The sequence below is a fragment of the Candoia aspera genome, chromosome 1 (genome assembly GCF_035149785.1).
Source record: "Candoia aspera isolate rCanAsp1 chromosome 1, rCanAsp1.hap2, whole genome shotgun sequence".
Classification (NCBI taxonomy): domain Eukaryota; kingdom Metazoa; phylum Chordata; class Lepidosauria; order Squamata; family Boidae; genus Candoia; species Candoia aspera.
The window spans coordinates 98,687,045-98,703,784 of NC_086153.1; the positions used below are offsets into that span (position 1 = coordinate 98,687,045).

At 43.2% G+C, this 16,740-nt stretch overlaps 1 protein-coding gene across 1 annotated transcript in view; it reads right to left on the reverse strand.

The window, feature by feature from the left end:
- Positions 1 to 1,248, reverse strand: part of PKIB (cAMP-dependent protein kinase inhibitor beta) — a 40,521-nt gene extending 39,273 nt beyond the window's left edge. Inside the window, exon 1 of the mRNA XM_063310524.1 lies at positions 1,167 to 1,248. The gene's annotated coding sequence lies outside the window, so the exon portion shown is untranslated. The remainder of the gene's footprint in view (positions 1 to 1,166) is intronic.
- Positions 1,249 to 16,740: the final 15,492 nt, after the last annotated feature.

A 16,740-nucleotide genomic window follows, 5' to 3' on the forward strand; every position in this document is an offset into this window, starting at 1 on the left:
AGGCCAACTGAAGTTTCACAATAGATGCAAGCTTTCAGTTTTACTAGAATTCTTCATTAGGAAAGAGGCTTTAAAAAAACAGGAGGAAAGCAAATGGGATGGGGGGACAGAGTGGTTGATGCTTAAGTCTCTACAGCTCAGAGTCTTATATGATTTAGATTCACTAGAATACATCTGCAGTTCTATAGATTAAACCCTAAAGCTTACTTGCTGATTTTTGATAAGCCACTCTCAGTCTGACCTACCATCCTGTAATTTTTTTTTTTTTTTTGCAAAGTTTTCAGTCTAGGAGTGAACAATTTACGTTCCCAAAGCAGCAGTTCAGAAGGCCTCTGATGGCACAAAGCCTTGCACAGTTCATAACTTCAAAGTTCCCCCTTTGTTCAATAAGACATCAATCTCACATCCCACTAAGCCATTGTTTGCTTAACTGTGGTTTTAAATAAGCAACAACCATTGGGGTCACACAACACATTATGCTGAAGCTGAACAAGCCACAGCCTGGTTTAGCCCAAGCAAATGTTTCACAGTCACATAAATGTGTCGAAGGACTGCAGCCTAATGGAGTCCCTGGAGGTTTCCTTGGAAGAACTGTGGGATGAACACCTGTTGGTGTTTGCACTAGCACCTGCAGTTAAAATGCTCCCCCTGGCTAGAATACATCTTCAGTTTAAACATGCCCTCTTTCTAGCCAAGGTTAACTATACTCAGGTATTCGCAGACTGTGGCCTTAAAGGAGACATGATAACTGAACCCCAGCAGCATCCAAAAAGTAGCCAGCCAGGTCGTGGTGGAGATAATTCGGCTTCCTCAGGGATGCGTTCCCGAGCCACAGTGTCGTGCTTTTCAACAATTCCCATCTTGTTCCTCCCCTTCTGAGTCAGAAGCAACTACTATTATTAATGGGTCGGCATAATAAAAGTCGCAGTCCTCGGCTAACAAGAACCGGGCAAACTCAAGGAAGGATCGTAAAGTATACTTCAAAGGCGCTCACGTCTGGCTTTATTCTTCTAAGCAGAAATACTGGAGAGAGATGAAGCAGCCTGGGTAGATTTCCATGGTACCCTCGCTTCTGAGCGTCCACGGCCCCCCGCCCCCCAATCTATGAAGAAAAACTTGGGGGTCTGCCCCAGCCCAGGGAGGGCAGACACTCGTCCGGTACTTACCGCTTTGTCGCTTCAAACGAAGAAAAGCCGGGGAAGCGGCGCCGGCGGCCTCGAGACGCGCTCGCCCCACAGCACTTCCCGGCCTGCCTCCGCTTTGCTCCACGATCTTAAGCGCCAGCCGCTTGCCGACCGGGTAGGCAGCCTCGCAGACTAACGACCAGGAAGGAGGCCGTCGTAATCTACCAGCAGCTGGCGATAGGAATGAATGAGGAAGGGAAGGAGGCGGGCACTCAGTCTCGGTGACTTCTTAGTGGATCCTGTGAAATCCTTTCTGCCGGCTCCCCCCTCCCGCCGGGAGGAAGGGATTTCCGTATGCTACAGAAACTGGATCTGGTGACACAGCAGGACAGATTGTGTGTGTGTGTGTGGGGGGGGGGAATTCAGAGTCGCCTTTCCTTTTTGTAGAACGGTGTTGTTTTGATCTAAATTGGCTCTTTGTTTTCTGGTATTGGGGAAATAGTGGATGAGTTGTGGGAACGTACAAAAAGCAATCCAGAGATTATTTAAAAGTATATGTTATGGATGATCGCGTGAACATCAACTCTACTGTAGTTTTTTATCCTCTGAAATGTCAGCCCGTTGAGAAATCTCAACTAATTTCTTTGCAATCTTGCACAGGGCTAAGTCCCATTGAAATCAGCGGGATTCATGTCAATCGTTCTGAAGGCGTAGTCTCAATTCTATCGTTGTTTATGTGTACTGTAGCAGAAAAGCTATTTGAGGCCACAATCACACCGCTACGCTTGCACCAGCAGTGAGTCCTGCCTACCACGTCCGCATCCCGCCCGCAAGCGAGGCTCCCTGGTGGCGATTTCAAGCTCCTCAATGGGGCTTTCTGTCAGAGCGCGCCTCCTACGGGAGCGAGTGGCGTGTGGATGCCTGGTGGGCTGGTTACCGGGGATGACCCAGTAACTGGGTCCTCCGGTTGGTTCTACAAATGTGTCTGGGACCATCCCCTTCCCCTGGAGCCTGGGATGTCTGCAGGGTATGGTCAAGAAGTCAAGACGACAGCTGCGATAGTGCGATTGAAGCTCCTGGTTTTTGTTGGGTATATATGTATACGGTGGAACTTCACAACTGTCGTGGCCATCATCTTGACTTTTTTGACCATATGCTGAGGACACTCTCGCCTTGTTTGTGCAACAGTTGGACCACAAAATCTGTTTTCCCGAGGCTTCATTCCTTCCTTATTTTGTTTGGCTCAACTGGCAGACTGTGCAATGGGGCCACACAAATATAATACAATTGCACATCCCCAATATTTATCTCATTTAAGCTATGCCACCCATTCCCCTTCACAGGCTGACTCTGGCAAGCTGACCTTCCCTGTTCATCACAAGTTCATGTAAGGTTTCCATCATCTCATTGCTCTAGTGACTGAATGCCACTGCTCCCCATCCTGAAACTCATGGCGAACTGCCACTAATCATACCATATGCTGGATTGTGGGGCGGTGCTGTTGCTCTGGGTACATTTTGGAGATGTCTGTCCTGTGTGTGCTTTGTTCACCCATTTTGAACTGTGGTGTGTAGTTACATGGAGTTTTGAATCAGGGGCATTTCAGGAGCAATGCCCCAGCCTCTTATGGCAGTTAATGGCCAATTGGAGGAGAATATGGGGAGGACTAGATTCCAGAAGCACTCCATCACTCCACCATTTCCTTGTAGCCCTCCCAAAAGATGGTCAATGATGTCTCAATCACTGATGACTTGAGATGATTTTGTCATGAACCCTCCATCTCCCATGGAAATGATCACTGATAAAGTGCCTATTTCTGCTAACTTGGCTTCACCTTTTTTGTGCCAATAGCACAAGAATTGTGATTCCACCTGTGTGTGTGTATGTCAGTGTTCTCTCCTGGCAACTGCCTGGACTAATCCCTGCCGTTTTCTTAGCAAGCTTTCAGAAGTCATTTGCCATTGCCTGCTTCCTAGGGCTGAGAGAGAATGACTGGCCCAAGGTCACCCAGCTGGCTTTGTGCCTAAGGTAGAACTAGACCTCACACTCTCCCGGGTTCTAGCCTGGTGCCTTTAACCACTACACAAACTGGCTCTTGAGTCCACCACTGCTTGGCTCCATTTCCCTGTGTTCATCCCTGAGATCAGCATCATTATGGCTGATGCAGCACCAATCCCTATTAAGTGTCGCTGGGGCTATATGGAAGTGAGATGAGACCATTAATTCCTTGGAAATCTGGGGTTCAGCTGTTGAAACTTCTGTGTTTGAAAGGATAGCAATCGAACTGCAGGCAGGGCATTTCCAGACTCAGCAACAGAGGGTGGAAACAAAGCAAAGCCAGTGTGACAGGACTACAAGTGTGTCATAACCCACAATGCCAGGTCAGGCTACAATCCTGCATGATGCCTGTTGTACTAGGAACTGCACCACATTCTGTGCAGCCAGAAATGCATGTGTGGCTCCAAAAAAGTGGCACAAGGTATCCTGAAGCCACAACCAGCCAAAGGAGTGGACATTCTACCAGCTGGTGCTGGTGAAGAGTAATCCCTGCACAGGGGTGCCTGGCTTTGGCTGCGACTGAAGATTTCCTGCCTGAGCCACTAGCATGCATGTTGTGGCTGTGCTGCTGGGAAGGAGTAGGCTATAATCCATGCACAAATTGGCAATGTGTTTTCTGGTCTAACAACTCCAGCACTGTTGCAGAGCATGGGACACCATTTCCCTGCCACATGGAAATCCCTCCTTCCAAAGGTAGGACATTACCACCTTGAATAAGCCCACCTATATGCTGATGCTGAACCAGTCCTGATGGCATGGTCACTATGGCATGTGTTCCTGTGCCAACCCACCAACCCAGAGTCCCACTGTCAGACTCCACAATCAAATGATTGATGAATCATCAGATCATGTTCATCTGCCATGATGAGCCAACGCGTGTCAAGAACCAGTTGGGAGGGGGAACACCAAGAGTGTGAAACTATTCTGTTTGGGCTGAGGGGGGAAGTCAAGGTCGTACCATCAGAGACATCTGTGCTTGGCATGACTGACTGTTGGAATTAGGTGGGAAGAGATGTAAGTGGGGAGTGGGGTGTCTGCTAAGTTTTAATTGTGGAGTCTTAATTTGGAGTTTTAATTAGGTAGTTTAGTAGGGAATCTTCAATTGCAGCTTTTCTCTTCATCTGTACACATTCTCAATAAATCTGAATTCTGCATATTTCAAGTGTGCATGAGTCAGGTCATTATTGTTGGAATTATCAGGGATCAACTCAGCATTGTCTCCTAAGCATAAGAGGGTCACTCTAGCAAATCGCATCTCTATTGTGCTTGTGGGATGTCACGTGGGTCAACTGACTTCCTCCTCCTTCTTGGGCTTGGGGATTAATAATCTCCATTCCCTCATGGGCAGACATGCAAGCAGGAGGGCTGCAGAATGCAACTCCTCGCCCTTTCTATTCCACATAGAAAGTGTCTACAAAGAACCAGTGATGATTAAGTGCTTTCTACTATGAATCTACCTGTATCCAGATCTACTGAATAAAAGTAAACTATCTTTATTTTTCTTCATCTAACTACAGTGTGAAGACTGAATTTATTTTCTGAACATAATTAAGCTTAATGTGCAAGTTCCTTTCTTCATTCACGCTTCTACTCTGCAAGATTGCTGTTAGCTGCTTGGAGTTCTTTTATTAACCTTTAAAAACTCCATCAATTGTTGGGATCCAAAGTGTCAGTTCTTACACCCACAGTCCCAAGTGGAGCAATATACAATGTGCACAGTGCTACTTCACTTCCAAAGTAGCTTCTCAATTTGGAAGAATGCAACTCTAGGGGCAGGAATGTTCCTGCAGGCAGGGAAACACGACCCAACTGGCTGCAGAGTAAGTGGCCAATTAGGAGATCCACAAATTTCATTGCTATTAAACCCCTCCCCTCCAAAGGGGGGGGGCAGCGGAAGGGGAGCTCTTACTCTTTGAACTCCCATACTATATTGTTTGCCTCAGCCCCCCTTCAAAGTCCAGGTCCTTTTTATCCCCTAAAACAGGGTTCTCTAAAGTGGCCAATATCAATGGACTATCCAAGCGGTTGTTGTTGCTGTTGTTATTATTCATAGTGCTATTAGTTAACATAGTATTTATTAAATTATTTTCATATAATATATAATATAATTTCATATAATTTCATATAATAAATGTTTGGGGGTCAGTAAACAATCTGAAACTTTGTGAAGGGGTCGATGAGCTGAAGCGTTTAGGGACTGTTGCCCTGAAAGGAAGATGTTAAGGAAAGTGAGTGGCGGAGCCTCCGACTTGATTTCTCTTCCCACTGAGCTTCACCTGCCAGAGAGAAAACCAACTACCAGTTCTTCTCCTTATTGTGTGCAGGCAGGTGCTTTGAAATGGAGAGTTAGCCAGTTGCCCAACCCACTGGACACAAGTACGGAGAAAGAAGTGCAAGGAAAATCAGGGTGCTGCCTCCTGCTTCAGCCCACATGCTTCTCCCCCCTACATGACCTGTCAGCCGGGCTAGCCAGTGCAATGGAGGGAGGAAAGAGGGAAGGAGCAATGGATAACAAGTGAGCTTTGGTCTCTGCTAATGCTGTGCTGGAATGGCAGGGCTGCCAGCATGTGGCTGTTGTTGGCACCACTGAGAAGCTACCCATGGCACAGAGTTGGCAAAATAGTATCAGTTCTGCTCAAAGTAATAAAAACAGTCAAAGGTTTTTATTGCAAAAGAGTTAGAGAGAAATATGCTGAAGGCTCCCTTAGCCTGTGATTGGTCTGTAGGCTTCTATTTTTTCATGGAATGCCCTGAAAGGAAAAGAACAGAAAAAGTGAAAGCAAAACTCCACTCCATGTACTTCCCTGGGACTGGAGAGGTGGAGGGTGACTGATTATGAAGACCTTCTTTTCCCTCCTGTTCATACTGAAGTCACTTCTGCAGTCATAAACTGCTCTTTCTATTGTTGCTACCATCTGGAAAGTCTTCTTTTAACCTTTTGTGACTGCTCTGATATAAAACTACACATCAGGCATAATGACTCTGTTTTGAAAACACATTCACTGCATTTTGGCCACACATGTGATAATCTCTTCCTCGACTAAGCTCAGCAAACGTGCTGCATTAATTTGTAGCAGAAGGTGGCAGTCACAAGAGAACCTTTCTTTCAGATCACAAAAAGTGTGTATGGGGGTGGTGGTGGAGACAGACAGAGAGAGAGAGGTTACCAGGCAGAGCTGGTAGAGAACTGCCATTGCCACCAAGTTGAAGGGTCGAGCAGCTGACTGGTATGTTCAATTAAGTGAGGCTGACTCCCCTGAACTTGAGTATTTCGAGGACTTCATGGGGGCGTTAAAGCTGCATGTTGAGGATCCTCTGGCCAAGGCAAGAGCTAAGAAGGTGCTGAAGGATCTTACCCAGGGCCAGCTGTCTGTAGCTGATTATGCCCTGGAGTTTAAGGCTTTAGCTGGGAAAATCCCCGACTGGTCTCAGTCAACCTTAATAGAATGGTTTAAAGAGAGACTCAACTGGGACGTCCTGCAGTGGGCGTTGTGTAGAGACGACCCAGAGTCATTGCATGAATGGATCTGTCTGGCCGGCAAGGCTGAGCACGCCCAGCATACCTTCATGCAAACCAGACGACCTGAAAAACCACCAGCCACCATGAGGGGACCCCGAAGTGCTGCAACGGCTGCCTGGCCAGGCTATAGAGCCTGTGAAGAGGAGAGAGATCGGCGCTATGCGAGGGGTCAGTGTCTCCGATGCGGAAAGGAAGGGCATCGAGCAGCTGATTGCCCAAAAGCCAAGGCTGGAGATTGAGCGGGCAAGCTGCCGGCCAAATCGCCTCCCCCCTCGCGGTGGATGACAGCAGCCAAGGGTGCAGCCAACGCTGAGGAAGTATTCTACTTCTTGGGAGAGGCTGAAGATGACTCTAAGGAGCCGGTGGGAAACACCAGCCACCTGCCACGCAGAGCGCCTGTGGGCAGGTGGAGGAGGATGGGCGCGAGGATGCTATGGTGAGTGCTGACTGTTGCACTTTAGCAGTAAAAGTGAAATTGGGCTCCCGCACAAAGACTACAGAGGTCTGGGCTTTAGTTGACTCTGGGTGTTCCAGGTGTCTGATTCGCCCTGATCTGGTTGCTGCTTTGGACCTGCCTAGCTTTCCCCTCCAGCAGCCTTTGATCTTCACACAGTTGGATGGTTCAACGGGGGGGGGGGGGGCAGCAACCCATTTCACTGGAACTGTCGCAATGCAAATGGGCAGCCACCGTGAGACTTTAAAATTTGTAGTAGCACCTGTTGGCAATCCCTTGGTAATTCTGGGGATCCCCTGGTTGACCTATCAAAGCCCATTTATAAACTGGGAACACAGAACTGTGACTTTTAAAGATGGCTTTTACCAAGCTCCTACAGCGGAGAGAGCTTCACGTGCGGGGGTTGGAAGGGCTGCAATTGTCATGCCGCGCCCTAGCTTGGCACCTTTAGAAGGCTTGCCCGATCGATACCAAGACTTTGCAGACGTCTTTGGGGAAATGGAAGCAGATCAGCTACCCCCCCATCGTAAAACTGACTGTGCGATAGAGTTGGTTCCCAACGCTCAATTGCCCAAGCCAAAAATTTATCCAATGACTCAGAAGGAGCTTGAGGCATTACGGGGCTTTATTGACAAAAATCTGTCAAGGGGGTTTATTGAACCTGCAAATTCCCCAGTTGGGGCCCCTGTGCTATTCCAGGAAAAGAAAGATGGCATGCTTCGACTCTGTATGGACTATCGGGGGTTAAATTCCGTCTCAATTTGCAAGAAGTACCCTCTTCCGCTCATGAAGGACATGTTAGCTCATTTGTCTAAGGGCAAGATTTTCTCCAAGCTCCATCTTCGTGAAGCCTATTTCCGCATTCACATAAAAGCTGGGGATGAGTAGAAAACTGCTTTTAATTGCCCACTAGGATCGTTTCAGTACAAAGTCCTCCCTTTTGGGTTGGCAGGGGCACCTGGAGTCTTCATGCAATTGATTAATGAAGTATTACATGATCATTTGTTTAAAGGAGTCTTGGTTTATTTAGATGATGTTCTCATTTACACTGAAACCAAGGAGGAACACGAACGCCTCCTCAAACAGGTGTTAAGCAAGCTTAGAAATGCCAAACTCTATGCCAAACTTTCCGCCAAACTTTCCAACTGTGAGTTTCAAAAAACCCAACTTGACTATCTGGGCTATAGGGTGTCTGACAAGGGCATTGAAATGGACCCTGCAAAAATTCAGGCGATTTTAAATTGGGAACGTCCCCACACCCAGAGGCAATTTAGAATAGGCATTCATTACAATGAGTGACCTTGGGCCAGTCATTCTCACTCAGCCCTAGGAAGCAGGCAATGGCAAACCACCTCTGAAATCTTGCTAAGAAAACTGCAGGGACTTGTCCAGGCAGTCACCAGGAGTCAACACTGAGTAAAAGACACCCCTTCCCCCCACCCAAAAGAAACCCAAACAGCACAAAAGTCTGGAGCATCACGAGATGGCAGCAAAGGGGTGCCAAAAACTCCTTTTGCTTCTGTCTAGTGTCTTAATTTTTGCAGTCCTGATCTGCTAGCCCTAAATTTAATAATTTCCAGTGGAAATTTATGATGACTAATTTATAATTGGATTAGAGCCTCAAGCATAATGATTATTTATTGCATGAATTTAGTTCTAAGTTGAATGAGCAGAGGGCACGTGTTAGCAGTTGCCATTTCCTCACTTTGTCTTATCTACACATAAACACGCTTCCAACAGTGAGCAGGCAATTACAGTGTCATTTAGAACTACAATTACAGATAAAAATGTGCATTATAAATGATTACTATGATGAAAAACCAAGCAGATCCTCTGATAATTAATATAATCATCATCTCAAATCAATCCTACTGACAGAGTGAGGATATCGTAAGATGGGGAGGGCTCCCCCCTTTTTATTTCTCCCCTATTCAGTTCTGATGAATATAAAACCAACTGGGATTAATTAGCTGCAAGTGGAGCTTTGCAAGCTGAGTACATTATTAAAAATGGCTGAGTTTGGCTTGATTCTTCCTGATAATAAGAAATGTGTCAAATAATTTGAGAAAAATGTATTTAAATATATTCATGAACCTCTTATCAAATCGGCAGGGGAAAAAATATGAAATGTCAATTTAATAAATGTGTGTGATTGCTAGATGTGTATCTCCTTGATTATTTTTGATATATATATATATATATATATACACACACACATACATATACATATATACACATATATATATATATATATATATATGACATAAAAATATAGAGGCTGAATTGTTATTGTTGCTCAACTATTTATTCCATGGCTAAAGCACTGTAAAATTGAATGCTGTTAAATACTAGTACATGGGAAAGCAAAACAAAATATTTTTCTTCTCACCACTCCAAATGAGATGGTACAAAATAGAGAGCTATCTCAGGTGTTAAAGCAGGCGCAGAGAAAACAAGTTGGAAACTGCAAATATGAATGTTACAATTCAACATTTTACAGAAATAGAATAGGATCATAATTATTGCGTTCACACATTGCACTGAGCCATAATGTATAAACCCAACTAGTCTGTGATCTGGGTTTTCCATTAATGATGTAATTGGAGCTGAGATTTATAGCTTAGCATGATATGCAAATTGTGCTTTTTTCTGTGAATCAGGGTTAATCAAATCATAACTTGGTGTGATTTGCAAACCAGATGAATAGGAAAGTATCAATGTGTATTTCCTCTTGAAATGATCAGAATACCTTCCATTTTGTACAAAATCTGACAACTGAGTGGTTTTTCATTTCAGAATGGGTAATGAATGGCCAATGACCAAAATGCAGAAGAAATATAAACTTCCAATCTAAATAATAAGATTATCTTATAGATACCAAAAAAGCCAGTTTTAAACTATGAGATTTCTAAAATAAGAATGCAATAAAATGCATGCTTTACTCATTTAGGATGTGCTTCCTTAGAAGCAATTGTAGAAATATAATTGGGTAGTTTTCTTAAAGGTCTTGTTTTAGATCAGGAGGAGGGACATAAGACACAGTTCTTGATTCTTTTATTACATTTCTCATGTGAGATTTAACTCTTTCACAAACAGATATGGGCAGTCCTTTCCTGCAGCCTGGAATGAATAATCACCATTTCTATGTTAGGACATTTATTATGATTTAGCACCTTTGCATTGATTTAACCGGCTCCTCACTGATGATGACACTGTCTCCTAAGACATGAAGTTCATCAACTGTATGCCCTGCAGGTATAAATATATTGGTCCAAGATTAATGATCTAATTGGAGCAATTACAGCTGGAATGCAGGGTACTTCAGTGACTGTGAGTTGTGGCTTGATAATAAATGTTGTGGTACATATTCAAGAATTCTCAAATGTATTAAATGCTAAAAAATAAAAATCCTAGTGAGAGTTAATCTAACTGAAGTCAATCAAAATTACTTCTGAATATTCAGGCATTGAATTGTAATTCAAATTCCTTTCCTTTAAAGCATGCCACTTCATCCGGCAAATCCCTTGATTATGAATCTTCTTCTCGCTTCCTAAGTCTCTCCTTCCCAGTTTCCCATTTGAGATTGTGAGCCTCAACTAAATATCCTTTCTGTCATCCCTGAATCGATCATGGTTCTTACTTCTTTCCAATGAATTGGACAGAAAGGAAGGAAATAGAGATCTGGACAAGTCCAAGGAGGGTCTGAATAAGATTCAAACTCCACAAAGCAGCAGCTCAGGCTGACACTCATATTCCAAGGACAACATGCTAAAACATTGGTCTAGCCAAAGCATCCAGAGAGGGTTTTTTTTTTTTAACCTGCTTTCAAAGGCAAATGTCACAGGCATTTGTGGGTTATGGGAGCTACCACTTAGGACTCAAAATACCTCTCGTGAGTTTTTCCTGTTTTATTAACATAGCAAAGTACTGTAAGGAAAACCGGTTTCTATTTTCAGTTTTAGCCAGCATTCTGTTACAAGTCTGATTTATAATTTACAGTGTCCCCCCTTTGTGGGGAGATGGGCGGTGGTTAAATTTAATAATAAATAAATACATACATACATAAATAAGAGAGCTACATTTCATCCTCTATTCTCTCCATCCACCTGAAAACAGGGAAAGTGGCAGGGGAGTAATGAATCAGAGGCCATAGAATTCCTTACCGTTCACCCATTCAATAGATAGGAGTTCACTAAGGCTTTGCATTGCAGCCACCCTGCTACATCCCACCGTACATAATAATTTTAAAAAGCAACAATAATAATATACTCAATCCCATTGTATGTTATTATCATTGTTATATAATTTATATCCCACTTTTCCTCCAGCTCAGGATAGCTTGGGGCGGGGGGGAAGGAAAGTCTCCCTTTATTTTATCCCATATCAACCCTGTGAAGTAGATTAAGCTGAGAGGGAATGATTGGCCTGAAATCACCCAGGTATGAAGGGTAGACTTGAACCTAGTGTACTACAACACCTACTTTTATTTTCCTCAGACTTTTAGTTCTCTTATATAATAAAAAAACGGCTAACAATGTTTAGGAATAAGTAAATTACAGAGTCTAAACATTCTGCCAATATACCCCTCCACTATCCTTACCTTCACATGGTTCTTTAGTGGGAAATATGTATATGTATATGTATATATACACATACACACACACACATACATACATACGCACGCACGGATACATATACATATAAGAATATACAGGAGAAAACATGGGTGCAGTGTGCAACATAGCCATAAACAAGCTTCTTAGAATTCTAGACTAAAGCAACCAGACCTCACTTTTGGTCTCAGCAGAAAATGTTTGAGTTTATAGTTTGTAGTTCTTCTGCCACATTGTTATGGCTGGACCTGGTTGCAAAGCTCAGAGATGTAGATTGCCATGTGGGGACTATGACAAGTGATCCCCACAATCTGTGACAGAAAATTCACTACCCCCTCTATGCACACACACAAACACCATAGACATAAAATATATATCTTATTTTCGTTCAATATAATGTTAATGAATTATTCTACATCAATCAAGGGTAAGGTAAATCCATGTGGTTTAATAATCCAGTTGTTGCGTTACATACTGAGGTGTTCAGGACCAGGCAACAAGGCTCCTTAGTTCTCATTTTAGAACGGCCTTTTGCACCACTTGGAATCTGCACCTTAACCACAGATGTTTCCCTGCTTGTGGATTCCATCACTTTAACAATGCCATTCACCATCTTCATGACATGTTGACCACTGGTTTAGACAACTAAGGTTATATTCACTGCTGCCTTACAGCAAATCTCCTGTACAAGAGAGAACATAGCCACAAAGCACAACTGAAACCAAGAAGTGATCCACTTTCCTCCCATCAAGGAAAGGCTAGTAAATCAGATGAGGCAGCTGATTCTTTTTGGAGAGTTGCTCCCGTTCTCAATCTTCTTGTTAATAGTCCTCATGATCTGTGCTTTATTAAATGCATGTATATGCTGCCATTTCCCAAATGGCTCTGGGCTGCTTTCAAAAACCTAATTTCCCAATGAGCTTCTGTTGCAAGAACACACAATACATTTTTGCTTTTATGCACTTGATCCAATAAATTCCCTCAGCCACCAGTCTGCCTTTTATCAGCGATCAGAGAGTACAATGAGATATAAGCTGACCAAGTACCACTTGGGCTGCTATTCCTTCATTTGCAGAAATATCAGATTCCTCATGACTCATAATGCTTGTTTCAATAAAAGAATATTAAGAAAGAAAGAATATTAACTAAATACAGAGGTTCTGTTACTCCTATCAACAATTGGGAAAATGAACTGATTTCACTTTCAGGACAGGCCATCTTTTTTAGTCCAAGATCGAGCTTTTCTTTCTTTCTTTAAATGTTACCAACCAAGATTCCATCTAAAAAGCCAGCACATTCCAAAACTTTTCTAAAGCCAACCAACCAAGCAGTGTCTATATTATGAATTCAAAATGTTTTGTGTGAATATGAAAGAGCATGATTAGCATAACATCTTGTATATTTAAGCAATTTAACACTGTAGCTCCCTGTTCTCCTAGCCTTTCATCACTTCTTCTCTCTTTTGCCTGCTCCTCCTTCTCATATACCTTCCCCCTCCACTAGATCATTGCTTATCTTTCTGGTAGCTAGCCATTTACAGTGTCCTCCACTTCCATGTTCCCAACTCCCACAAAAGGCTCTTGCAAGGTCTTCATTCTGTAGCTTGGATTGTGATGAACGCCTACCCAGGTTTCCAACCAGACTCACACAAGAAGCTTATGGATATCTGATTTATTACTGGATAGCATGCAAGTTCAAGAGCAGAGCTGAGAATGGCAAAAACACGGGTCTCTCAAACAATTAAAGCTTAAACAGTTCCAATCCCTCCCCCCACCCCGAGTCAGAAAGAGTCCACTCCTTGCAGCCTCAGGTGCTTCTAACGGTTCCTGCCAGTCTTCGGGAAAGTGTCCTTGAACAGGCGAGGTAACCCAAATAGACTTTCCAAAGTCTCTACATCAGTGCCTGGTACAACGAACAAGAGCAGCCCCCTCCCAAACAGTAACATGTGTCAGCACCAGCATGGCATGGGAACTGGTTACGACGTTCACAGGAACATTGAAACAGGGACCATGACATGGATTCCAGTACATGCTGGGGGAGCAAACAGCAACATTCCTGTCCAGCTCTTTTCATGGCCTGCATAAGTGACTCCAGATGTACTCTCATGGGCTAAGCACCATTAAAAAGGTGCTCCAAATACTTCAGCTGAATGTTCGAATGGAAGCCTCCTTCTTAAGAGGATAGATATTTCAAGCTTCTTTTGGTCTCCAACACATAGCTTTTCCAGGAGGAACTTCTGAGAAGTGACATCAACAATGCTGTCATATTTCATTTTTGTTCAGAGAACTGATTAAATGCTTCTGCAACAAATTTGTAAAGAGCAATGAACTGCTCAAAGTATTTTTCTGAGATTAAAAGACAAAAGAGTGATGTATAGGCATAGTGTGTTTTTTCTATTATCAGAATCCACAGCAACAGTCAACTCTTCATTCATTCATTCACTCAATGACTATTAAACAAGGGGTCATACGATCTGTCAGCTCCCCCCACCATCATATTCACTGAAGTGTTCTAACAGGTGATTCAGGAAGATAAAGTGTTGTAGTATCATCAATGAAGTGCAGAAACAATCTGTAACTTTCTTGTTTTAGTTTTATTTGGTTTTGCTTTACCAAGCTCACAAAATAAAAGAAATGATAATAAATACAAATGTCACATTCAGTACTATTCAAATATTAGTAGAACATATGTTTTAATAACTAAAAATATTATATTATCTGATTTTTTAAAAAAAGGCCTGGAAACTTAGTATCGACACAAGAATTATCAAATTGTTCAAAACTCCTTTGCCAACTGTTAAAAAAAGATCTATTTACACACAAATAAACAACATATTCACAATCCACTGTTAAGACCGAGTGTAAATTTATCTTTCCAGTGTAATTATTTTGGATACTTCCTCTCCTTGTACAAGGTATCCATCACACTTGAGATGTTGATAAATTGAAATGCTGGAAGTACAGCCCACAAGGGCATACTTTTCGACTTACCTGAGCAGGCCCACAACTAGGGTCTGTGTCACCTGGGGCAAACATGGATCCCACGCCCATTTTGGCGCGCCCCCAGCACTCATTTTGGTGCCCCCCCCAGTGCAGCGCCTGGTGCACATGCCCCCCTTGCCCCCCCACTAGTTGTAGCCCTGTACCTGAGCTGTGTAAAATGCAATTCATGTTGTAGAATAATGTTTGAAACAGTTTAAAATATATCCCCTGGGGGTATAGCAGAGAAAGTATTCAGAAAAGAAATTGATTTAAGTACCATTTGGACTTGATGTCATTGTAGAAGCTCAGCTTTGTTGATCAGTTGCAAAATGGCAATGCTGTTTAAAATTAAATGGTCTTGCCTACAACCTGATCTGTTAAGCCATCATCCAAAATAATGACAGCAGAAATATCTTCCTGGAGTCCAGGTATCATCATTTGGAACTTCTCTGTGTTTTCCCATTAATTCCTCTTTTTTTTTTCCTTTTCAGCCCCCCCCCCCCAATGTGTTAAAGATGAATTGCTCCACTACACCTATTGTTTTATAGCATTAGAAGTGCCTGCCTAGATGCACTTATACGAAGTTGTTAAGTAGCTGTGTACTTCTGAAAGCAGCATCTAATATAAAAATAAATACCTCTCCCAATCAGAATAACACAAATTTAATTATACCCTTTGGCCTGATTATGAGGAATTAATCATTTCCTATTGGATTGTTTGACACAATCGAGAATTTTGGATTTATACATTTTACAAGGTAATACTGAATACAGTTCTAGCCACTTTCAAACTGAAGTTGTGCTTTCTGTAAAGTATTCTTAAAGCTACCTTGGTTAAAATCAAATAATGCACCCATGTACAATATGTTCTAGTTTAAATGTTTTCAACTGCACTGTACTCGTTCATGTCCCAGGTAGCATGGCTAATGATCGAAGAGTATCAGTGTTGACGACAATTCCTCTTCTGCCCCAGGTACAATGCCTGCAAACATGATTTAAGAGTACAAGGCATGTTAATGACAGGGATTGCTGGATTCCCCCACCTATGTGTTCCCTCCTCTCCTATCACATGACCAGTCAGTGAGAAAACATCTTGCAATCACTTCCTTTAAAGTTGGATGAAGCTGGGAAGAAGGTGAAATCTGACAAATGACTAGACTGGGAAGTTTAGATCTCTGTCCAAACTTGCTCTGCTTTTGTGAAAATATTTTTCGTAGAAGAAATCAAAGAGAGCCTACAGTGCTATTCCAGTTGGTGGCACGGGCAGGGAGAGTTGTGTTACAAAGCAGCCTGGAGCCACTTCTCTCTCATTTCATGAGGGACTGGCTCAGAGACCTGGTGGGGACTGGCAGAGAGCTTGGTGTGAACAAATCAGACTCTCCTGCTCCCTAAAGCAGAATGCCCCTAGAAAACAGGGACCAGGGATCAGTAGGGTCTAAAATGTAGGTTGCCACATCAGCCTAAAATGGCCATCCCTATTGGATGATGCCACCCCATAAGGTCAGTGGACTGTCAGTGAAGTGTGTTGGATTGTATCCATGAAAAATCTACATTTTAGATTAAGGAGGAAATCACTACTTTAACACCAAGGCAGTTAAGGATGAGAAAGCCAGTTTGGCCTAGTGAGGAAGGCACTGGGCTAGAAACCAGGAGACCATGAGTTCTAGTCCCACCTGAGGCAGGAAGGTAGCTGGGTGACCCTGGGCCAGTCACTCTCTCTCAGCCCTAGGAAGGAGACAATGGTAAACCACTTCTGAAAAATCTTGCTGAGAAAACTGTAGGGACCTATCCAGGCAGTCGCCAGGAGTCAAGACTGACATGACAAAAAAGAAAAAGAAAAGGCTGCCTCAGATATGCTGCCTGTGGATGGATGAGATGGGGACAATGTCACAGGGATACAGCAGCTAAAAGAGGTTGCCACAGCATGTTTGTCCTGCATTTAGATGCAAGTAAGGAAAGAGGCTAAGTCTCACAGAGAGATAGCTGTGGGA